Genomic DNA, 12,328 nt, shown 5'->3' with positions numbered 1-12,328 from the left:
GTTCTCTATCATCTGGTAACTAGTTTTAAAAATATATATATATATATATAGGTACCGCATCATATATCTGTTAACTAGTCAAAACAAAATATAAATACCACTGGTAACTGTAGGTTTTGTTCAAAGTACATCATCTGTCTGGTTACTTAGTCAAAATAAAACATAAAATATCACTGGTATGGTTGACTGCATCATAGATCTCCTAACTAGTAAAAAAGCCACAGATAAACACCACAGATAACGTAAAGCCATAGGTTTTGTGTGTTGTATTCTCGCTAAGGGAAGGGGTTTGCCCCCAGTGTTTTCTAGTATGATTATTTTATTTTATTTATTTTAAAAAACATCCAGCAGCGCAAGCGTAATAATTACAGGACTGATACAAATATTAATATTAAACATTATAAAAACAGTCAGAGCTGCAGATTATGCCACAGCACCTAGTAAACTGCAACATTGGTCCATATAAATAAAGTAATGGATCTAATAATTTGAACAGCTTCAAAAATATCATTAGATCAAAATAACAAGTACATGTAAATTGAGGCGCTATGTTGGTTGTTATTTTCATCATTTGCATTTTCATGGACTCTATAGTAACATATGGACAGCATTGCTGTACTTTTTGTTTAAAGGCAGTGGACACTATTGGTAAGTACTCAAAATATTTATTAGCATAAAACCTCACTTGGTGACAAGTAATAGGGAGAGGTTGATGGTATAAAACATTGTGAGAAACGGTACCCTCTGAAGTGACATAGTTTTCGAGAAAGAGTAATTTTCTACGAATTTGATTTCGAGACCTCAAGCTTAGAGATTGAGGTCTCGAAATCAACCATCTAAACAAACGCACACAACTTCGTGAGACAAGGGTGTTTTTTCTTCCATTATTATCTCGCAAGTTCAATGACCGATTGAGCTTAAATTTTCACAGGTTTGTTATTTTATGTGTATGTTGAGATACACCAACTGTGAAGGCTAGTCTTTGACATTTACCAATAGTGTCCATCTGCCTTTAACGTAATACTGTACAAGGGGGATCTGCCTTTTACAGGTTTTTTTTTACCCATGCATTTTTCAAGGACCGAATGAGCAACATACGTACTAGTTGATGCATAGCATAAACAGTATACCGTAATATTTTACTGTTTTTTAATTTGTGTTTCAACTGAAAAACCACCAGCGGTACGACTGCAATTGGTACAGCTTTTCATTATGAGGAAACACCTTCATGTACATAACCAAGTACCATCATTTTCTTTCAAGAACTACAATAGATATTTTTGTGTGCTTGGACAAACAATTTTTTTTTAACCCTTCAATAACTAACTAAACGATGATACAGCCTGGGTTTTTAAATGTCACAGTCTCAAAAACCAGACATTTTGGAAAAAACAGCCAAATCCACAACGGATTTACTATTCTAAAAAACAACATGCATGTATTGATTAGAATTCAATAGACTATGATCTGCCCAATCCCTCTACACTGTGCAGTTATCAATCACTTCATGACAAGGGGGGACAAAAAGTGTAACGCAACATGACAAAAGAGGTACAACAACTGATCCCTTACAAACGAGGATCTGCATGTACGTGTGCTGCTGCAAGATCTAGACTGTATCCACTCTCCCTCCAGGGACGTGCGTTACGCAGTGGTTCGCTGGCATATTTGACAACATCTTGGATACAAGAGAGCGTTCTTATCTCATGGGCATGGCATAACGTCTCTCCCTCGCTGTGTAATTCCTTAGAAAGTGACAAATTAGTAGCAGGTCGGTTGGAAAAGGAAGACGGGAGAAAAACATCTGATCGGAGATGGATTAAAGGTGACCTATATGGAAAGTATTATTTCATGAGAAAATGGGGCCTGGTTAAATTAATGCAAAGATGAAATGATATACTGCCAAGCTGAGATTCACCCCAAAACTGAAAATAAAAAGTCGTCAACTGGGCTTCTTGTATAAGAGGAAAAAAGACAGAACAGAAGCAACTAGTCTAACAAGCTGTTTTGTTTAAAATTGTGAATCGAATGCAGAAAACTACCCCCCCCCCCAACAACAAAAAGGTAATTTGCATTCGGCGATAGTTTCACAAGATGTCTTGATTCACTTGAAAACCAAAGTCAGTGAATTGATCGAATGTTGCCCACATCATTACATTTGGCCTAAATTGTCAGCACAATATGCCAGCATCAATCCATTCAATTACACCTGTATTAGATAAGAATTGGGGCAACGCTTCTTTCATTATAATAGAAAGCGTGCCACTGCTTTGTCGGCTTGCTGTGTGTGTGTGTGTGAAAGTTTGCCGAAAGGGATGCACAATTTGGGACTTAAGCCATGTTCAGGAATCAAGATTATAGGAACTTTTTGAATAACACACAAGGAGTTCATTTAGGTATTGCGGGTTTGGAGAGTGCCCTGTGGATAAGGATTTAAAACCCTTCACCGGTGCTGCATATATTCTTGTGTAAGTCATGCTTTGCATTTCAGACACATTGCAAATAATACGTCAGATCCACCGCACCTGGGAAATAGCAGACCTTGGATTTGGGCATTGGTTTACTTTAGAAAAATGGCTCAACCAGTGACAAATCAATTGACAAATCAATTTTCTTTAAGAATAGTACAAAGATGCAAAAATATTTCTGCAAATTTTTGGCGGGTTTTACAAACTAAAGAAGGTATATTGGTTAAGAAATGTCTTATAAATGTCAATCCAAGTGTTCAATGAAATATTGGAAATAATTTCTTTTTTAACCAAAGTAAATTTTGTTGATGAATAGCTTTGTTCACAAGATTCCTGTAATTTTCCTCATTACTAAAACAAGGAAAGGAAAACATCTTTCAATAAATTAGCAAATTTATCTAAAAAACAATTTAAAGTTTAAGTCTGTGAAGCAAGTTAAACTTTAGCAAGCTAAGTTAAAGGAACACGTTGCCTTGGATCGGTCGAGTTGGTCTTTTAAAAGCGTTTGTAACCGTTTTTTATAAAATGCATATGGGTAGAAAGATGTTGTAAAAGTAGAATACAATGATCCACACAAACATGCCTCGAAATTGCGTGGTTTTCCTTTTACCTCGTCGACTAACACGTCGGCCATTTATGGGGGGTCAAAATTTTGACTCCCATAAATGGCCGACCATGTTAGTTCGCACAGTAGAAGGAAAACCACGCAATTTCGAGGCAAACTTGTGTGGATCATTGTATTCTACTTTTAAGACATCTTTCCAACCATATGCATTTTATAAAAAACGGTTACAAACGCTTTTGTTTTGACCAACTCGTCCGATCCAAGGCAACGTGTTCCTTTAATGGGATACATGTAGAATCAAATAAAATATTCTCACAACTGATATTGTTTCACACACAATTTTCTAGGTAAAATTTGACACCCTAGAAAATTTTGCGTGTTAAACTTGACAACCTAAATTCCTAATCAGATTATGATTAGTTCTGTCTAATACTGTAAATCAATGGGTAATACCAATGGAAGATTTTTATGTCGACGTCATCCCTTTTAACTTTTGGAGGCTGCGTCGCACATCATCAAATATTCTGGCTACGTCTTGGTTGTAAGAAAAGTAAGCAGGGTTCATGAATTATAAAACTTAATAAATTGTGATGAGGAACTATTCTGGGCCCAATTTCATGGCTCTGCTTACCGTAAGCACAGAATCGGCGCTTACGGAAGCAGGGAATTCTGTGCTTATGGCAAGCCTATTTCAAGGGTAAGCGGCGAATTTTGGCATCTGCGCGTGCGTACTTCACGCTACTAGGCATTCTACGCTTACAAGGCTAGCGCAGAAACTCAGCGCTTGCACGTAAGCGGGGAATCGTGATCGTAAGCGCAGAATTCGGCGGTAAGCAGAGCCATGAAATTGGGCCCGGTAACGAAACCACAGAGACCTCCAAAGTACATTGCAATGTAACCTGCTGACCTGACGATACCTTTCAACAGAAGATGTTGAGGAAAATCCTGATTGGGAAAAACCCACGCAATCACAGAGGGACTGAAAATCCTAACCAGATGGAAAGCTCTGGGCCCAATTTCATAGAGCTGCTTTTAAAGCAAAAAAAAAATGTTTTTAAAAAAGCTTTAAAAAAATGCATAATAAAGTTAGTTTGCCGGCCAAGGCTTCCCCTAATTGTTACGCTATTAGTAAATAGCAGCTTAATAACAGTCCCAAGCAAATGTATATGACATGGATTTTTGACCAGTAACATGTGTATGCTGGCTGGCCAAAGGCTACAGAGAAGATCCGTGAACACCGCCTCAAGCTTGCTGGGCACTGTGTCCGCCATTCGGAGCTTACCGCTTGCCCATCAACCATCCTCTGGGAGCCCACCCAATTCAAGGCTTCGCGTGAGAGAAGATGTCTCTCCTTTGTAGACACACTAAATTGAGACACCGGCTTGACCAGCGCTGAGGAACTACGCTCCTGCATGCTGGACAGGACCATCTGGAGAAAAATCACTGAGCAGGCTCAAGCTTCTAGAGTGCGCTCGACTTGATGATGTGTAAAATAAGCAAGCTCTATGAATGAATTGGGCCAAGAGCCTTCCGTGTGGTTAAGGATTCTCAGTCCCTACATGATTAAATGTTTTTTTTCCAATCAGGATTTTCCTCAACATCATTAGGAACGTTTAATGAGCAGACAAAATTGGGGTCCACTGGTGTGAAAGTCAACTCAGAGACCACTTAGCCACCTGAATGTTCCACAATATGCTATTTTTGTATCAGTTTTGTATCAGATTAATTTTCAAAATTTAACCATTCATATTTTGGTTAAGATAGAGAACTTTATAGTTGTTTCACACAAAAGTGGGTATTTGTGACATCACATTGTGAGGGCAACAGTGCCTGCATGGACTTCCTACAGGCATTATTTTTTACACAGCTTCTAGACGATGTGACCTCTGACGTCACACGAAAACCATAACATGAGTCGCGCGCATACCGCCGGGCAAAACCTTTGTGTTTTGGCAGCCTTTGTGTTTTGGAAGGCAATCTTACCATGACTACGTGTCTTTTTGCCCGGCGAAAAAATGACGTAAACAGTGTTTTTTCAACAGAGGGCGGTTTGAATGTAAACATAGGTCACATCGTCTATAGGTCAATTGGGTTAAAAAAAAAAATAAAACCTTACATTTTGTGAAGACAGCACCTTCTGATTTTTATCAATGTTTTTTTATGAAGAAAGGGGCATGTACAGCTGTTATTTGTGAACAATTATTGATTTATATGTCAGAGGTACGTCAAATTCTCATATATGACCGATGCAGTAAGTTGCCTGCTAAGAAATGCCAGTGGACTGGACAAGGTCACTTTTGTAAAACAAGATGTCATGCATGTGTGAACATTGGTTGTGAACAAAACTCGATTACGAGTCCCTGCAAGAAACCTCCAAGATGTAAGCTTCCATGAAATGACCTTGCATGCCTGAGGTCAAGATGATATTTATCAGTTCGCTTCTAAGGACACCATAACGCACAAAACTCTTATGCAACCCATGGGGGGGATGGGGGGCTTAACTTGCGATAAGTGATGGGGCTACCCTGGTTAAACTAGACAAAATAAATATATATTCACATCGGTGTATTGGTAAAAACCAAAATTAATATTCTTTATCCCCGATGCAAACTTAACATCTATTCTAATCGCTGTGGTACCCGCTGCCAAAACATAGAATTCAAAATGCCTCTGGCTACTGGGCAACCTCGGTAGTCTAGCTGGTAGGACACTGCTCTAGAATTGCAAGGGTTGGAATACCACTAGTAATATGCCTGTGATATTTTATCACAGGACTTGGGAAAGTACTGACTGAGTATACAGTTCTAACACACATCGATGTATGATGAAAAGAAAAGAATTCCTTATATATATTGTCACCTTTTTGAAGTGATGAAATAATATTCCCATGATGAAGTTGAAGTACCCACAGTTTTGGTTAAGAAGTACTTCCGAAATACTAATGACTACTTTAAAGGCACTGGACACCTTTTGTAATTGTCAAAGACCAGTATTCTCAGTTCCCACTTCTCACTGATGCATGAAATAAACAAATCTTTGATAAATTTGGCTCAATTGGTCGTCGAAGTTGCAAGAAAATATTAGAAGAAAAAAATATCCCTATGTTTGCTTTCAGATGTCTGAAAACTGCTTCAGGCCTGAAGTCTTTTTTAGATTCAAATATTTAGTGAGAAGTTACCTCTTTCTCAAAAACTATGTTACTTCAGAGGGAGTAAGGCTTTACGTTGCCATCCGAAGGACATTTAAGCAATAATGGTTAAGTGCCTTGCTTAAGGACACAAGTGTCACAACCAGAAATTGAACCAATACAAACTCTGCTAATCAGAAACACCCAAGCTTTGAATCTGGGCCCAATTTCATTGTTCTGCTTACTGTAAGCATGGAATCGGCGCTTACGGAAGCAGGGAATTCTGTGCTTACGGCAAGCGTATTTCACGGGATAGCGGCGAATTTGGGCTTCTGCGCGTGCGTACTCCACGTTACTAGGCATTCTACGCCTACAAGGTTAGCGCAGAAATACGGCGCTTGCATGTAAGCGGGGAATCGTGATCGTAAGCGCAGAATTTGGCGGTAAGCAGAGCCATGAAATTGGGCCCTGGTGGGTCGTATCTGCTTGGCCAGGACACGCCACAATGTATTGTGTCTTCATTGCGGTTTGAGAGCTGGCAACACTGCCATATCTTGCCGGTGCAAAGAGTATCCCCCCCAATATTCCCATACTTTAACATCAGAACAACAACCCCTCCCCCCCCCCACCCCTCCGACCTAAAATCCTCAAAAGAATTCCAGAGATTTCTGGAACACAATGAATTAGACACAGTACAGGGATAAACCATGATTCAAGTGCCAAATGTTTGATTAACAGATTTTCATATTTTGTTTGAGCTATGTCTTTTGTTTGCTGAGGTGCTAGAACTTTCAATTAAGCCATTGGCTGCTTGCAAATGGTCATCAGTGGTGCTAAAAGTATTGCTAATCCATTAACTTAAGTCCCCTGAAGTTCAAAGGTTATCAGAAATGCTTCCCACCCAAATGAGGCAAAAAGTTCATCATTACTAATCCAATACTCGCTAAACATCGTCTACAATCCAAGACAGCCCTATCGAGCCGAGATGACTACAATGGTGTCGGCTATTTCATTAAGGGCCTAAATCTAATTTAAACCCTAATCAAATTCACGTTCGAGCACCGGTAGAGTTTTGTATGGGTCAATTGTAGTTCACATGGACTATGTTTAATATTTGAGATAAATTTCTTCTGACTGACTTGTCTTCGGCAGCTTTTCTCAAAGAGGTAATGCACCCATTATTTTGGAAGGGGAAAAAATTGTTTCAGTTGTGTTTTAATTCTCCAGCTCTGAAACTTTAAATTAATTATAAGCACCATTTTAATATAATTCACTAAAAACAAAGTTACTGCAGCTTTAGAAAAGTTTAATTTATCATTTTTTGTGGTAAAGTAAAATATATGATTGCCATCTACCAAAGCAAACAATATCGTATATGTGAACTTTTTTTTCAAAATTGATCTCACATTCACAAACAGTGAGATTTAAAGATGCTATGTCAGATTTTTGGCCACAAACATTAGAAAATAGATTTTTTGTGAGTGAATGGTATCAAAGAGTATCACCCGCTCTAACAAAAAAAAGTTTAACTTTTACTTTTAATGGTCAGGAACAATGACAAAAATTTAAAACGTTTCTTATAAAACACATAAGAATTGGTCACGTGATATATTGTTGGGATCCCGACAAAAACTAATTTTGAGCACTTTCTTTCACTGCTACTAATAATTGGCGGACTTTTTCAAGCAATGGCTCAAATGAAAGCTTGTAACTTTCTTGACCCCCATCCAAATACCTATTGAATTTTAAATCAAAATTTGTTGGTCAAATCCGTGAAAAATCTGACATAGCATCTTTAATTGTTTTGCTTGCCCAATATATTTTTTCTATAACAAAGGCAGAGAACAGTACTTTTATTTAATATTCTGACTAGATCATGCATGTAGAATCCATTTCATTTATATCTCTAGGGGCCTATAGGTTTAAAAAAAAAAAAAAAAAAAAAAAAATCGGTTTAAGTTCCTATCATTTTCACTTAAAGGGAAGGTATATACTCTGTATATTCAATTGTTTTAATCCTATATAAATGTATTAAATATACAATTTAACTAACATCTGAAAACTTTCAATCAAAAGGCAGTCGTGATTTTGAGAATCCCAGTTTAATCCGAAAGAAAGAATAACCTCCTTAAAGGAGTACACAATGAGAACCGATTACTGCTCTCATATTCCAATTTTGAGGCATAAATTTTTTTTAAACATAACCACATTACCTCAAAGTGAAATGTTTCTCAAAATGCTTATATTATTGAAACCTGCTGTAGGCTTCTAACCTAAAGTTTTCATTGCCATTTTATTTAAGAACGATTACCAAACATATACCTCCCCTTTACAGCCGAAGTAATGGTCTCTAATAGACAGACGCGTCATACAGCTACCCTTCCGTTAATGGACTCTAAGCCAGTTCTGTCTGAAAGAGTTGTAAAAAATCAAATTCTTCCAGAATTGATGCTCTCTGGTGAACTGTACAGAGAGGACTTTGACATGGACTCATTTCTCACATCTAGGAAAACAAAGTTTAATGACACGCTTTCTTAAAGCCATTGGACACTTTTGGTAAACAGTATTGTCCAAAGGCCCACACTTCGTGTATCACAACTTATATATAAAATAACAAACCTAAGAAAATTTAGGCTCAATCGGTCGTTTCTGCACGTCTCGCCGTGTCATGACATGTGTTTAAAATAAATCTGTAATTCTCGATATCGAGAATTGATATTGTTTTAATGTTTTCTCAAAAAGTAAAGCATTTCATGGATTAATATTTCAAGAGAAGTCTTTCACCATTACCTTCTGTAAACCCTGTAAGTTATTTGTAAATCTGTAAACCTTTATTTTTCTTTCTGTACCGAAAGTGTCCAATGGCTTTAGAAGGAGCTCTGTGTTGTAGTTTGTCGCAACAGTTGGGAGTTACAGTCAACAAAAACTTAATTGAGCAGCAAAACTACTGTGTTTTCACGTTTTGAGTACAACCTCTGTGCCACAAAGAATGCAAAGCTCCGTCACACAATGCTACAGGTAACTCGTGCGTCATCAAAGATCTAACCAAAACACAGCCTGAAGATCTTCCACTCATTTACTTCTGATATAATTGGATTGAACAAATAAAGAGAAGTCGTCAATTCAAAAAGTTTGATAACGTGATCCTGCCTTAACCCGAGGAAATTAAACAATAGTGTATGGTTGTTTTGTACAGGCAGGATTTGTAAAAATAACACGTACAGCATCTGCGCGTGTTAATGATACTTAGAAACCAAACGGCAAAAACCAGAAGTGTTGAAATTTGACAAGAGTTGCCCGTGGGAAGCAGCGAGGCGGAGGTATGGTGGGTGGGATGATAAGCCCATGGCTTATTTTTATAAGGTGTCAGTTAATATCATTGCCATCAAAATATCACACACTGTCTAAATACCAAGAATCGAAATGGAGATACCACTGCAGCTGATGTAAGTTCTGTGCACAAAACATATATCGGGGCCATAATTGGGGCCCTCAAGTCTATAGCGTTCCAAATATCTAGTCATGACTCAGCGTTGAGGTTAGGTATCGGAGAAAGAAATCGATTCCTTATGTATGGTGTGTGTACTTCATGTACTTTCTTCAGAGCATCTTGAAAGGCCTTTAAGAAGTAGTTCAGGATTGCCTTCTTGGAATTAAATTTGTAAAAGGAGATGGGTTTTTTAAATTTGTTTAATGCTGGAAGAACTTGGTTGAATCTGCTACAAAAAAATAAAAGTTTCAACACTGTATACGGCATGTTGATTTTGAAAATACGCATTGAAAGATATATCATATCCAGGCATGATATTTGATACTTTAAATAAAGTAGGAACATCAAGTACTGACCTACATGTAGATTTTATCCATGTGGTGTAAACTGTACCAGACTTTTCAGGGATATTAAAGGAACACGTTGCCTTGGATTGGTCTGCGAGTTTGTCATTGAAAAGCGGTTTGTAACTACGCATTGAAAGATATATCATATCCAGGCATGATATTTGATACTTTAAATAAAGTAGGAACATCAAGTACTGACCTACATGTAGATTTTATCCATGTGGTGTAAACTGTACCAGACTTTTCAGGGATATTAAAGGAACACGTTGCCTTGGATTGGTCTGCGAGTTTGTCATTGAAAAGCGGTTTGTAACCGTTTGTTATGAAATGCATATGATTAGAAAGATATTTTAAAAGTAGAATATAATGATCCACATAAGTATCTCTCGAAATTGCATAGTTTTCCTTTTACCTCGTCAACAATGGCCGACCGCGTTAGTTCGCAAAGTAAAAGGAAAACCACGCAATTTCGAGGCAAATATGTGTGGATCATTGTATTCTACTTTTAAAACATCTTTCTAACCATATGCATTTAATAACAAACGGTTACAAACGCTGTTCAAAGACCAACTCGACTGTTCCAAGGCAACGTGTCCCTTTAATCACAATTGTTTTGATTTTCATTCCACAGAGCAACATAATCGTCTGGACTCAAGCAGGAAGAATAACATTCCTAATTGAATCAACCACTGTGCAAACCATGTCACTTTGAAATGCTAAATGAAATTGAAAGAATGTTCTCTTATCGAGATTGATTTTATGTTTGCAATAAAAAAAAACAGATGTTCTACAAAAGTTTCAAGGTCTCTTTAAACCTACAAGTAAAAATTGACACCACCTTCACTGAACACATCTTGCACCTGCAAGGTTACTCATGTTTACTGTTGTTGCTCAATAATCTAGAAGAAAACGCCACCTTAAAAAAGATCCTTGCGTTATAACCGGAAATTTAATCATTTCAAATGGAACAATAAGGACATTATGACATGAAACTGTGTATTGAGGGAAAGTCTGTGCTAGTACTGTGAATGTTGTTGGAATGACGACTGGTGGTCTATTAGATAGAGACGATCTGAGCAGATGAAATGGAAATATTAAATGAAGCGTGATGACAGGTGTCAGAAAATGATGCATTGGTTTTGGTGAAGGTTAGACGTGTGGTTAGAAAACCGTCTCTGTTCAGTTGGTTATTGACAGCCATCTGCCCTATGTTACTCATTGTTTTTTTTATCATTACACTATTATGATGAAGTGCCGACTTCTTCGTCACTGGCACTTTTGTTTGTCTGGAAAAGATTGTTCAACTTTTACAAGATGCATTGCGATAATTGTGTAAAATTGTGAAATGGATGGTTTTTATACATGATGCACACTGGAGTAAATGGCGTAGGGGGGATGTGCTCACAACCCTTGTCCCCTGATGAGACCGAAAACAAGCGGCAATGACTCATTTAATATTCCAGCCCCCCCCCCCCCCTCCTCTCCCAACCAGAATTAGTGAAAATTTCTAGTTATAAGCTGCTGATAGTGTTTAACGGGACAGAACAGCAGATTGTAAAGGCAAGCCGCTACAAGCTACCTAGCTTATTTTTGGGCCTTGCCTCCACGCGTTCTGCCAGTTTTGGGGTTTTTTCTATCAATGTATTACTATAATATTGTGGAAATGTTTTGTGGAAATAAATGTATATTGAAAAAGGAAAAAAAATAATAAACGAAAAAAGCAATTCCTGATCCTATGAGTAACATGCAAGGACCTCCCTGCTCCAGTGGTGTTACCTAAAATGACTTGAAGGTATCATCAAGTTTCCAAGAAAACACGTTTTTCTCAATGTGTAACACACATTTAGGATGTTTTCACTGCCTAGAATGTAACAGTTTTACAATTACACTAATTAACACAATGGAAGTTTTAGTTTTCATAAAGAGACACTTTACATATGTTCACATTTTACTCAAAATTATAAGGCGGCACGTCCCGTTCCCCCTCTGAAGAATCGATTCTCACATACAAAAGTTTTTATTGATTTCTTATAACTTGGGCATTTCAGACAAAATAATTTAACAGGATGCTTACTACCATTTCCTTCTTTGCAACAAGCAAGTTTTAGGATAAAAATTACACAAATTTGTTAAAGGTCGTTACCAGGGCCCAATTTCATAGAGCTGCTTAAGCAAAAATTTTTGCTTAAGCAAAAAAATCATTGCTTAGTAAAATCAGATTACCGGCCAAGACTCCACTCAATTGTTATGCTAAGTAAACAACAACTAAATACTAGTCATAAGCAATGTATGTGGCATGAAATTTTGGCCAGTAACATGTGTAAAACAAGC

The 12,328-nt window shown here is 37.5% G+C and overlaps 1 protein-coding gene across 4 annotated transcripts in view; it reads right to left on the bottom strand.

Annotated features, from left to right (window-relative positions):
• LOC139934589 (adenylate cyclase type 2-like) overlaps window positions 1-12,328 on the bottom strand; it is a 201,850-nt gene that overhangs the window by 88,632 nt on the left and 100,890 nt on the right. The gene's annotated exons all lie outside the window — the stretch shown is intronic.

This window comes from Asterias amurensis, chromosome 3 (genome assembly GCF_032118995.1).
Source record: "Asterias amurensis chromosome 3, ASM3211899v1".
Taxonomy (NCBI): Eukaryota; Metazoa; Echinodermata; class Asteroidea; order Forcipulatida; family Asteriidae; genus Asterias; species Asterias amurensis.
This window is presented reverse-complemented; position numbering and strand designations above follow the sequence as displayed.